The 11,466-nt window shown below is 46.9% G+C and overlaps 1 pseudogene; it reads right to left on the bottom strand.

Annotated features, from left to right (window-relative positions):
• Nucleotides 1-368: 368 nt before the first annotated feature.
• On the bottom strand, nucleotides 369-4,235 carry LOC133883463 (uncharacterized; annotated as a pseudogene).
• Between the last annotated feature and the right edge of the window lie 7,231 nt (nucleotides 4,236-11,466).

Here is an 11,466-nt window from a genome sequence, read left to right as displayed (position 1 = left end):
TTCAATAATGGTGACAGTCTTTAGCAAGGCATAATATCCTTTCGGCGTCAACAACAATCCTTCATTTTTAGTCAAAGTCCTGAAACAACGATATATATGGCCGAGGGCAATCATCGGATACATTGAAACGGCTGACAAACACCAAAGGCCTTTCAGGGAAATCAACTGGAGTTCCAGATCAAATTTTCATCACTGAACTGAGTGTCAAAATGTTCTGAACTGACCACTACTTGACTGTAAAATTCACTGCCACATAGGCCAAGGGTCAACAACTTCAGTGAGCAAACTCCGCTTGTCGCCATTGGAACTCTCTAGCATACAGATTCCGCAATGTTGGATTTGCATGTGTCCATAATCTGTATTATCTTCTACATTTGCTACTCTGCTCGCCTAATGGGGCCTTGGAAGTATTGGAGGGATATGAGAAGTGCCTCCTGAAAAAGTTTGCTAGTTTTTTTAGCATAAAAATTTTCATAGCAAAATGAGCTTTTTAAAAATCTTACAAGTGGCAGGTACCTCTGTTCTTATTGTTCTGCTCCCTTGGTTGGGGCACGTATTCAAATAAGATGTGAATACATCATTTGCACGTTTACCCTGTCAGAAATGTTTCAGCTACCAAATTAGCTCAGATTATCAGCCGATGATGGCATTTTAATTATTACTCATTCAACCATAGACAAGAATTCAATGCTTTGATAATTCCTAATTTTCATGCAAATGATCAGGCATCGCTGGAAATAGGAAGTATTGAAAAAGAATGGTACGGAAAGAAAAGAAAGATATAAGAACTAATGAAGGCAACTGTCACATGCAAATGCAGACCTTCAAATCTGTTTCTTCTTCAATGCTTTCTTCCAGACCAGCTAGTCCACCAAATGCAGTTGGAAGGTGCCTGTATCATGAAGCACACATAAATAAAACGATAGACTCCATCAACGGTGGCTATATACATGGCGCAGGTTTCATAAAGCATAAGACGCATGGTTACAACGCACAACTTCGGAATATGGAAACCGTAGGAATACCAGCCAATAGTTACTATAGAAACAATTTTACTAAATGTATCAGTTCATTAGTCCAAGGGAAGGCACATCATGCCTTGGTTGAATGTATATCCACTCACGATAGCTTAACACAAAGAATAAGGGAGCAGCTACTGCGCTTATCAAGAATTTTGGCCATGTTCACAAAGTGGAGGTTGGACTTAAGGAACGGTAGAGTTCCAATTTTATTAAGCAAAACCATACTTTTCTGTAACTCCCCTAGCATAAGCTAGCACATATAACACTACCCTAAAAAAAGTTTAGCACATATAACACATCCCACAACTATTCAAATACAGCTGAAACACCCTAAGCAAATTTGCACAAGAAAAAGCTTCATAAATCATAACGCCATAGCATATGGGGAGAAGAAATTTACACATTCAACTGATCAAACTGACCAAATCTAAATTGGCTCCTCAAGGTGGTCCAAGATGACCGCAGATGATGACATACCTAAAAGAAGGTAAGGTAAGCTCAGATGAACTAATTATTTCGCCATGCTCTGAAGTGCCAATGATATGATTATATCCTTCCTAGAGAGAGTGAAAATAGTAAGTAATAATAACTCGAGCGACGGTCGAAATACTGAGTAACAATAACTCAATCTTTCTGTACAACATATTGAGACTGAAAACAGTACCTTGTATGGTGAATTTTTTAAGACACCACTTAAATTTGAAGCATATCGAACTTTATAGCCCCAATAAGATTCCATCTCTTCAGTGGGAGTGGAGGGGGAGACAACTTTCCTTACGCAAGCTGGAAGCAAGTACAAATGCAGTTACAGTAAAATGGCACAACAGCACAGGTATAGTTCAAGACTGTACTAGAATGAGGACATAGTGTGTACTCCACAATAACAGGAAACATATTTTGGTTTCAAAGTGAAATGGCACACAAAAATACATCAGACGAAGCAACCATGCTTATTAACTTAAATGAGATAAACCAAAAATTGTAAGAGGAAGCAACAAGTACATTTCGTGAAGTAATATGTTAGGGTAAACACCTGACAGAAGGATAGCCGAGCGGCGTTGGCCGCTAGGGAAGGAATTGTACTATAGATTAGAGAGACTTAGAATATTGAGGGAGACATAGGGAAAGGATGCTGGGAAATAGATTGAGTTATCTTGCTTGATTGATTTGATTACATGACTTCTATAAATAGGACTCGCAATAAAAAGTCCCTGATCGAATCCAACTCTACATCCTAACCGATTCTATCTCTACTTGATAACAAATTTAATCTAACCTTTTAATGACCCCTAAAGAATCAAATCTAATCTTATCTCTAAATGTTATCTAATCTTTCCAAATATATACATAGTCTCAACCTGGTCGCAATCGCAGCTTCCTAGTGTGTCCACGTCATCTATTGATTGTACGCCATCGGATTGGAAAAGAACCTGATAAGAACCGTCCAATCCGTCGTGCTCATCCCGCACCATTCCACAAGCTTCGAGGAGCTCCTCTGCTCGCCCGACCAGTGATAAAAGATCCCCCCCCCCCAGCCTCGCCATGCGCTCGCCGCCGCCATGCCCCCGGGCCTCCTCGGACCCGCCATCACACCTGCCACCATGTGCCATTTGAAGTGGAGGAGAAAACAATTTGAAGTGGAATTGCATGACAAGAACAAATGAATATGACATTTTCATTCAAGAAAACAACATACACGATGGCAAGTGTGGTACACTGTCATACTAACCTAGTCATGTACCGCCTCTAAATCTAGCATGCTTTAAGGAATGTAAACAAGCTGATTACTACCACTACTCTACTGGGTACAGCAGGAGTACTTTCCCTTCCTCGTAGCATGTGCCCTCTCATGCTTCCTCTCCCTCTCCACCTCATGGGCCTCCTCCTTCAGGCGGGTCTGTTCCTCTCTTAGCTTCCACTGTTCCTCTTAAATGTGTTTGCGCTTAGACTCCCCCTCTCATTCGCTTCCATCTAATGGAATCTTCTCCATGTCGTCCGGTGCTCCTCGTGAAGTAGGAACACATCTGTTGGACTCTACTCAATATCCACTCACCGTATGAAATCACAGAGTGGTGGCATAGATAAGCAACAGAGAACAAAATTATCAGTGGTAAGTGATAGGTAGTTGTGGTATAGTTTGGCCACTAGTGTGTACCTGGCAATAGCCACCATGGATGCTGCCCTCCGACGCCATGGGTACTCGTAGTTCAAACACATGAAGAACCTCCACACCTTAGGTGTCTGAGAAGTTGTTGGACTTCTTCACCTTACAAAGGTCTCCACACCAGCACATTGGAACTTTGACCCTAGTATGCATAGTAGCTGGCATATATTTCTCTAGGAGAGGATCAGAGGCCATTTAGTAGGAGTAAAAGAGCTTCATGCATTTTCTTTCGTTCAAGAAGTAACCTCTTGAACTACTATTTATACTGAAACTTTATGATGGTTCATGGACCAAGTCCACGGTGAATAGTTGAGACAAGGAATTGATTTCTCTGCCTGGAGTGCTCTGAAAGCCTACATCTATAAAGACTACCTTTAAAAAGCCTATGTCTGAAAAGGCTACATACGAAAAAACCTACCTCTGAAAAGCCTACCTCTAAAAAGTTTACATATAGAAGTCTACGTATAAAAAGTGTCAAGGGATGATCCTTGACAATGAATCTAGGGTGCATCAGACGACGAGCGCGTTGATCGACTTTTCTCAGATGGACACAAGAGTGCAGGGATTTATCTAGGTTTAGGCCTTCCATGGGATAATAGCCCTATGTCCTATGTATTTTCTTATGGATTAGATGAGCATGTTACCGAATATTCTCTCTTTTCAAGCCAGGTCCTCCCCCTTTATATAACAGGGGAAAAGGAGTACATACAAATGGATTGTGCCAAACTCTATAACAGACCTACTCCTGATGAAGCCAACTACTCATAGGTTATCATTACGGAGGACATGAATGCCCAACCTACCCTGGTCGCCCTGCATGGCCTATCACGTCCACCGAGTGCTGTCACATTCGTCTACGAGGTTGTCCAGTAGCATCAAATGCCACGGGATGGATCACTCCAACTTCACACCTGTCCACAGCCATGCTCACCGAAAGGAGGTGGCTAAGGAAGGAAAAAACTTAAGTAGATGAGATTTAATGAGATTTGACTGGTTAGCTGAGTACCTTCCCTACGACCAGCAGAGGCAGGTCGCAGGGTCTTCTCCATCGGCCAAGGGGCTGGTCGACTAAGCCCCACCCTGGTCATGGGCTGAAGCCATGGTTTTGACGATATCAACCGCCGACTGACATTTGATAGTGTGGGGCCTGTTCGGTGGTATCCCCTTACCTATTACACCAATAGTAGCCCCCACGCTCCATTATGGATGTGGTGGACTAAGTGAATTGACGTAGTGGCATGTGGTCGGGTGTGATAGTGCCACTTGGTCCCCAGGTGAGAGCATGTTCGCCCTAAGGAGTGCTCGCCAACGCAACCCGCTTTAGTGGTAGACTCAAGAAACCACATCCCGAAGGGAGGTTATCTAGAAAGAGGGGGAGGGAGGGAGAGAGAGAGAGACGTGGGGGGGATGAAATTGCGTTGGACTAGAGGAAATTTCGATTCCCCAAGCACGACCTCTCAAAATTTGAAAGGACCGGACCCCACGACGGTTGAGATACCACGACAGCCCTTAAAATTGGAGTGCAAAGTTTCCTCATGAATCTTTCCGTCGTCTCCCTTGCCCTCCAAGCTTCTGCGGCCAGAGCCCCTTATCTCTACCTCCATTCTTGCCACCGAAGCATCTTTCTCCATTGTTTGATGGCACGCACTGGCAACGAGCCCACCTTCCCCAAATCCAAATGTGATGTGAACAAAATGCACAACGCTGACCTGCTCACTCGCAGCCTATCCTTTGGTACCACTCCGAGGAGAGCGCGCTTGCTTCCTGCTAGGGGGTGATCGTGATGTTCGTCTCTTTCTTCTTGGTCGGCCTCGTGTCGCCCTTCCTTGAGTTCTTCACCACTGACATCTGCCATCTGTATCTCAACTCCAATTCCATTCTCATGCTAAGCATCTTTGCTCATCTGTGTGCGAACTTCTTCGGTGTCAAACCGTGCCTATACCTCTTTTGGTTCTTCTACACATGCTGGTCGATGACTGGGCTGGCCACTGGAAGCTGTGGGTTCCATCTCCGCGATGGTGCCATAGACTCCTACATCGAGGTGGGCCTCAAGTTGTTGCGATCAGGCCAGAGTGAGAATTGGTTCTACCTCATGGCAGACAACTCCTTGGACAACCTCAGCGTGCCAGGCGTGCCAACATAGGTCATCGACAATTGGGGGAGCAGCCACACGACAACTTTGGAGCTACTAACCCTTGCCAAATGGATCGGTCGGCTCTAAGAGGCCAGGCTAACAGGGTCGGGTGTCATCCATGACTTCATCAAGTATTGGTTGTACCCCTTGTGGAGGCGAGCACATCCAGCATTCCAGTACACCGGGAAAGATGATGTCACTTGGGAAAGCTCCTTAGGTAATGCTGCAGTTGTTTCCCTGGTGTTTTTGTTAGGTGTGCGACCTCTCACATCTCCCCTTTTATCCAGATCTTATTGATGAGATTGTCGACTCGCTGGTCCAAAACCTAATGTTGTCTACCCAGAGGAAAGATTCTCCTCCGACTGGCACCCCTTTGCTGTGCGATCTTCCTTCGTTGGAAAGAGCACAGCTCAGGAGGGTAAGTTTGGCATTTCCAAAACTCCCACCACAATCTTTCTCTTGGGTTAGGGTTTCACGGTTTGCGTCGTTGTAGGATCTTCCTGAGGTCGATGTCCTCCACCCGATAATCGACGAGGTCTTGGAGGTACCAGAGACCACCTTGGGGACAGAGGCTTGCTGAGACACCCATCCCAATGCCCAATAGACCACTGCCTCATCTAGTGCTAGCCCCACTGACAACCAACCTGGTTGTGGTATCGACCCATCTAGTCATGGTGACGACTAGGATGCATGGAGTCAACCATCGACCACGGGTTTAGGTTCTGCGAGCAGTGCAAGTCAGTAGAGGAGTGACCAGTCTTGCACCAAACCAACCAGGGGTGCCCATGCTGATGTTCGTCAAGTCTCCGAGCAAGGGGAGAAGAGGTCGATGGTGGATCCGACTTCCCCAAAATCATCCAAATGCGCCCATGAGATGCTGATCACCCCTTTGCCTGTTCTCACGGCTTTGCAACGCGCGTTGTGCTCACTACTCTGTCCATGCAGTAAGCTCTCCGGTCAAGCACAGACACTTCATGTTCTTTCGTTGACTCCACAATTTTGCTATCGTTGCAGGTCCTTGACCCCCCTCAACAACACCAACCAGAACTCCTCCGCTGCTGCCCTAGCTAGACGCCTCAGCCCTCGGGACACCCGTGACTCTATCATCAGGGTCGCTTGTTGTGGCCTCCATAGATGTTGAGCTTTCTGTGTCATTTCCCATGACGCTTGCTCCTGCCTCTAACTCGCTCTCCCTGGTTGCGAGCCTCTCTACCTCCATCAGTAAACTGATCATAGAGAAAGAGGCAGCAAACCACAGATGTGCCAAGCTAGAGCAGCTGGTGGCCGATGAGAAGGAGGTGAGGCGTGCACTTAAGCTAAAGAAGGTCGTGCTCATTGCCCAAATCTTCAAACAGTTGGAGGATAAGCGGACGATCCATGGTTTTCTAAGGAATGCCTTCCTGGCAATGCGGGGGGCCCTTGGGAACATCGGGCTAGAAGTCATTGGGCCAAAGGAAGAAACCACACATGACTACGCCTACGCCATCAGCGTCTTGGTAGAGAAGTTCACCGAGCTCTTAGGAATCCTGCCGGCGAGGACTGTGGAGGACGTGGCGAAGCCAACAAAAGCCTATGTAGAGTACGTTCTCAAGTGCTAAAGCTGCTGCAACCCCAACTTCATCCTTGAGGTTGTTTGGGAGGGGGTTGTGATCGTTGGTCCTGAGCTGAAGTGAGGCTGTAGGCAGAGTGCGAAGGACCGATGGAGTATGTAGGGTCTCTCTTCTAGGTGGTGACCATCGAAGATTAAATGCCGCCCTATAACTTAGGCTTGTATCATATTTGAGTGAAGTTTTTCATTTCTTTGATAGGCTTGTGTCATTGCTGTGGTCGTATAGCTCTTGCACTTACTGGCGCTCCTGCTTGCTTTGTGCCCCCGACCACCTCCATCGACGACTCCATTGACCAGCGCAATTGGGAAATGGTGGCCGAGTGTGAACTTATGTTCGCGATCGAGTGAGAGACCCTACAAAGTGATCTTTGAGGTGCACCGACCTTGCCACAGACTAAGCCACGTGCAGTCTTAAGCTAGCCAAGTAAGACTCGACCAATTGAATCATGTATGTTTTGCGACCTGTTTCTTTGACCAACTTGCCATGAGGACTGTTGGTGACGTAAGGGACCTGAAGCGGATGACGAGGGAAAATGACTAGTGGTGGGCTTATTTCTATGATTGCCTTAGTCAGACATTTTCTTCCTTCAACTCACCATTTATGCCCGCCAGCGTTCAAGTTCATCCAACTCTCGGGAGTACCGTTACTAGTCATATCGACTAGCTCTTAACGGCCTTCGAGGAGGCATGTAAACTCAAGTAGAGGCTTCGTGAGACCGTTGATGACCACCTTTTTGAGGTTGGAGTGTACAGTACGTGCATTGCTCTTGCTTACATCAGTGAGCATTTTCCTAGCCTCAACCTTGCTCCAGCAGTCTCCGAAAGCTTCGCCAGTTCCCAGAAGACCACTACAGAGCTTCATGACCTTGCCAACTCATTTCTATTCATAGCTCACTCTCTTCTTTGAACCATCCAATTCAAACCACTAAGAAGCGTCTTCGGATCCTGGGGACACTGAATAGATTGTTAGAACCAGCCCATGGGCGTTATCCGGGTGGTCATTTTGTAACATAAGGACTTGCTCCTAAATAGATTTTCCCTGCGCTCATGCGGTGAGTAAGATTGCTTGTTACTCCTAAAGGGGGCAAAGGTTTTCTGTACCACTTGCTACTTAGGTTTCTGGTGCCTAGGATAGCTTTTAACATGAAAAGACATTTGTTGGCAACCGCGCTTGACCCGAATTGGGACTTATGACCTCTTGGTTGCTTTCCTTCAGCCGCCCACATCCCTGACATTGTGCGATCAGCAATTTCTTCCCCCCCCCCCCCAATGTGACTTGGTATTCATAATATGCATGAACAAACAAAATAATCTAGGAGCGTAAAATAATCTATTAGCACAAAAAGAAACACAAATCCAACATTACTCTAACCCCTGACCGTCTGCTTAGTAGAAGGGCTGTCGATTGGGCAGTCTAACCTTTGAATCAGAAAGACTTACAAGCTAAGGGCAGTCCGATCTTGTCTGGCAGATCCTGCAAAATAGAGCATTTGGTCAGTAGCAGGGTTGTGGACTAGGCAGTTTAACCTTCAGTCTGCTCTTGTCCAAAAGTGTAAGACCCTATTCTCAGGATCTCATGTGCCTCTTGTATCAGTCCCTGGATCAAGTAGCTGATACGCACAGTATAACAGTTGTAGTATCACAGTCAAACTTGAACATAAGTATTAAGGTTACAGAGTATAAAAGGTTACAAACCTGGCCGAACGGCCAACAAAAACATAGCGGAAAACAGAACCCAAACCACATGCATCTATGGAGCGAACGCGACTCTAGAGACTACTCTTCAACTCCATCTTCGCCTCCGGCTTTGGCGGGGTCCGTCTCTTCATCTGAATGACAGCAAGAGTGAGCACGGAAGGCACTCAGCAAGCCCTATACTATTTCAAGGTGTTGATAGATGTATAAATGGGTAATTCAAGGATAAGGCTTTACAGTTAAGTTTTATGCGTAAAGCAGTTTATGCAGGTATTCTGTTGTATCATTTATTATTGACTTTAAATAGTTTAAAACCGGATAACAAGCTTTATCTGGGGTTTTTCGTTCCTGGGAGGGGCTACACCTCACTCCGCAGTCCCTATTATCACATATTGTTTACCTCTAGTATTATACAGCTTCTAGCGTAGTGAGCTAGGAACCTCATCACACGGACATCTAGTCTACACACTCACTCATCAAGACACACGCACTCAGAGTCTAGTCATCAAGGTTACTGCTTTCGCATGTCCATGATCGTGGACACGGCTATTCGAATAGATTTACACTTTACATAAGTTGTACAACTTTACCCATGTGATATGCTCAGCCTCCAACCGTTGCAAGAGGAGGAGCGAATCATACCGAGATCCTCCAAACACCTTTCCTGCCAAGCTTTTCTACGAGACACCCCAAGTACCAGAGACCAAGTTCAGAATACCAGATTGGCTATGCCGTCTCTCAAAATATTCAACAGAGGACCAGATGGACATTTGGTTCCTCGCTGCTCCCCAGCCGCCTAGTATTATGCCCAACCCAGTCCGGTGAAAGAAGAGTCAAGTCCTACCCATTTAAGACGCATGGTTGCACGGGGGTGGCTAAGCATGACGGCGCAATGACTCGGTCCTTAATCGGCCAGAGCAGGTATCTTCTGGCAATGAACACCACAAAGGTGACTCAAGCCCCGAGGAGCATCCTCGTCCAAAGTACTACTCCACCTGCCCCACCAAAACAGTTTTCACACATTTTTACACACCTCCCATCATATCCCACATGATGTCAAGGATTTCACATCCATCACGAAATTCATAACCATCAAGGATTCATGGTATATGAGTCAACATTGATAACAGTAAATCTTATCTCCAAGGAGAAGTGTTTTAAAAGCGATATCTCCGAGGAGACGTATTCCATAATAAGCATACTAGATATCAAGGCGCCGCCCATCTTTAATATATTTAACAACAGGTATTCCTAGGGTGATATGTATTCTGGATGATGACATGTAAGGCATGGCAGTGTTGATAGGATTAACTACTAGTAGTGGTTTGAAAGAAAACGCAATATATAGCACATGCGATAATAAGTTCGGTTTTAGTTGATCATGTATATTATTTGAAAATCATAGGTTCAGTATGATCAAGGAGATAGGACTTACCTTCTTCGAAGTTCTCATCAGAGTCTTGGTTGTAGTCTGGATCCTCCTTGCTCCTGATGCTTCCTACGCAGCACTCGTAGAACTCTGATTGCTCTGCAATTGCGACTATGATCAATAATGGCTATACTAGAAAAGAATCAAATAATACCAAATGGAAAACCAAATGAGTCCTAATGGACACCACAATATGACAGATAATTAGATCTCGATTTTATATGAATTTTGATGAAAAAATCACCGAAATTAGAGCCTGAACGGAGAAGTTACGGCTCCCAAAAGTTTTAATCTAAATTAAATCGAAAAAATACCAAATGGCATTGTTCACAAGTGGGACCCACTGGTGGGGCCCACTGAACAGTACCCAGGCCCACACAAATAGTAATAGGTGGGACCCGCATGAACAGTACTAGTTGGGTCGAGATGGGCCCAGATTGGGCCGAGTTCGGGCCAGGCTGCACAGTGCTGGGCTGCACAATATTGGGCTGGCCCGCTAGGGTGCGGCCCTTGAATGGCTGGGCCAGCCTGGCAGGCCGACGGCACTCGGGCCGAGTTGTGGCCCACTCGGCCAGGCTGGGTCACGGCTATTGGCTAGCCCACACGAGCAAGTGGGCGCGTGGCAATTGCTTGCGTAGGGCGAGTGGCGGAGGGGAGGAGAAGGAGTGGCCGGCAGCAAGAAATCTCACAATGGTGCGCTCGGGGAAGCTCGTCGGCGTGGGATTCTGACGGGGTTTCAGGACGGGAAATCGACGCAGATCTTCTTCGCGGAACGGTGAATGTAGTGAGGAGCATGTCGACAGCGACCGGCGACAAATTCAATGCCTGTTGGCAGCCGAAGGGGGGGCATCGGTGTGGCCAAAAACCGGGCAGCGCTCCCCTATACTGGGAGGTTCCAATCCGCACCGGAAGAGGGGCCTATGGCCTCTAGGAATCACGGTATGACAGTCGACGACACACACGGGGTACTAACACGCTGGTGTTGAGCAAAAGCGCAGCGGCAGAAGTTAAGCACACAGTGGCGCACGGCAACCAACCAAGAGAGAGTTTGGGGGCGTCTACACGCTATCTAGGAGGGGGCGCTAGGGGCTTGGGATGCTCACCGTGCTTAAGGACGGCGAGGAGCGGAACGGCAGCCGGTGATTCGTAAGAGATGGCGGCAGCGCTGATTGGCTGCTGGCGCGAGCGGGCTCCCGTCAGGCTTCTAGCGAATGGACGGTGGCCCAGGGATGGTGGAAGGGTCCTGAAGCTCCCTGGCAGCACGTGGTTGGAGGTTTGACGACGGCGAGGTGTGAGAGAGTGAATGGGCGACGGCGGCGGTGGAATGTGGGGAAAGAGGAGAAGAGAGACTAGGGCGGCGCTATTTATAGCAGAAGAGGGAGCACCAGGGGGCGGTGTGTGCCTGACGTTGAG

The sequence above is a fragment of the Phragmites australis genome, chromosome 1, assembly GCF_958298935.1.
Source record: "Phragmites australis chromosome 1, lpPhrAust1.1, whole genome shotgun sequence".
NCBI classification, from domain to species: domain Eukaryota; kingdom Viridiplantae; phylum Streptophyta; class Magnoliopsida; order Poales; family Poaceae; genus Phragmites; species Phragmites australis.
Note: the sequence above shows the minus strand (reverse complement) of the source record. Positions and strands in the feature narration are given on the sequence as shown.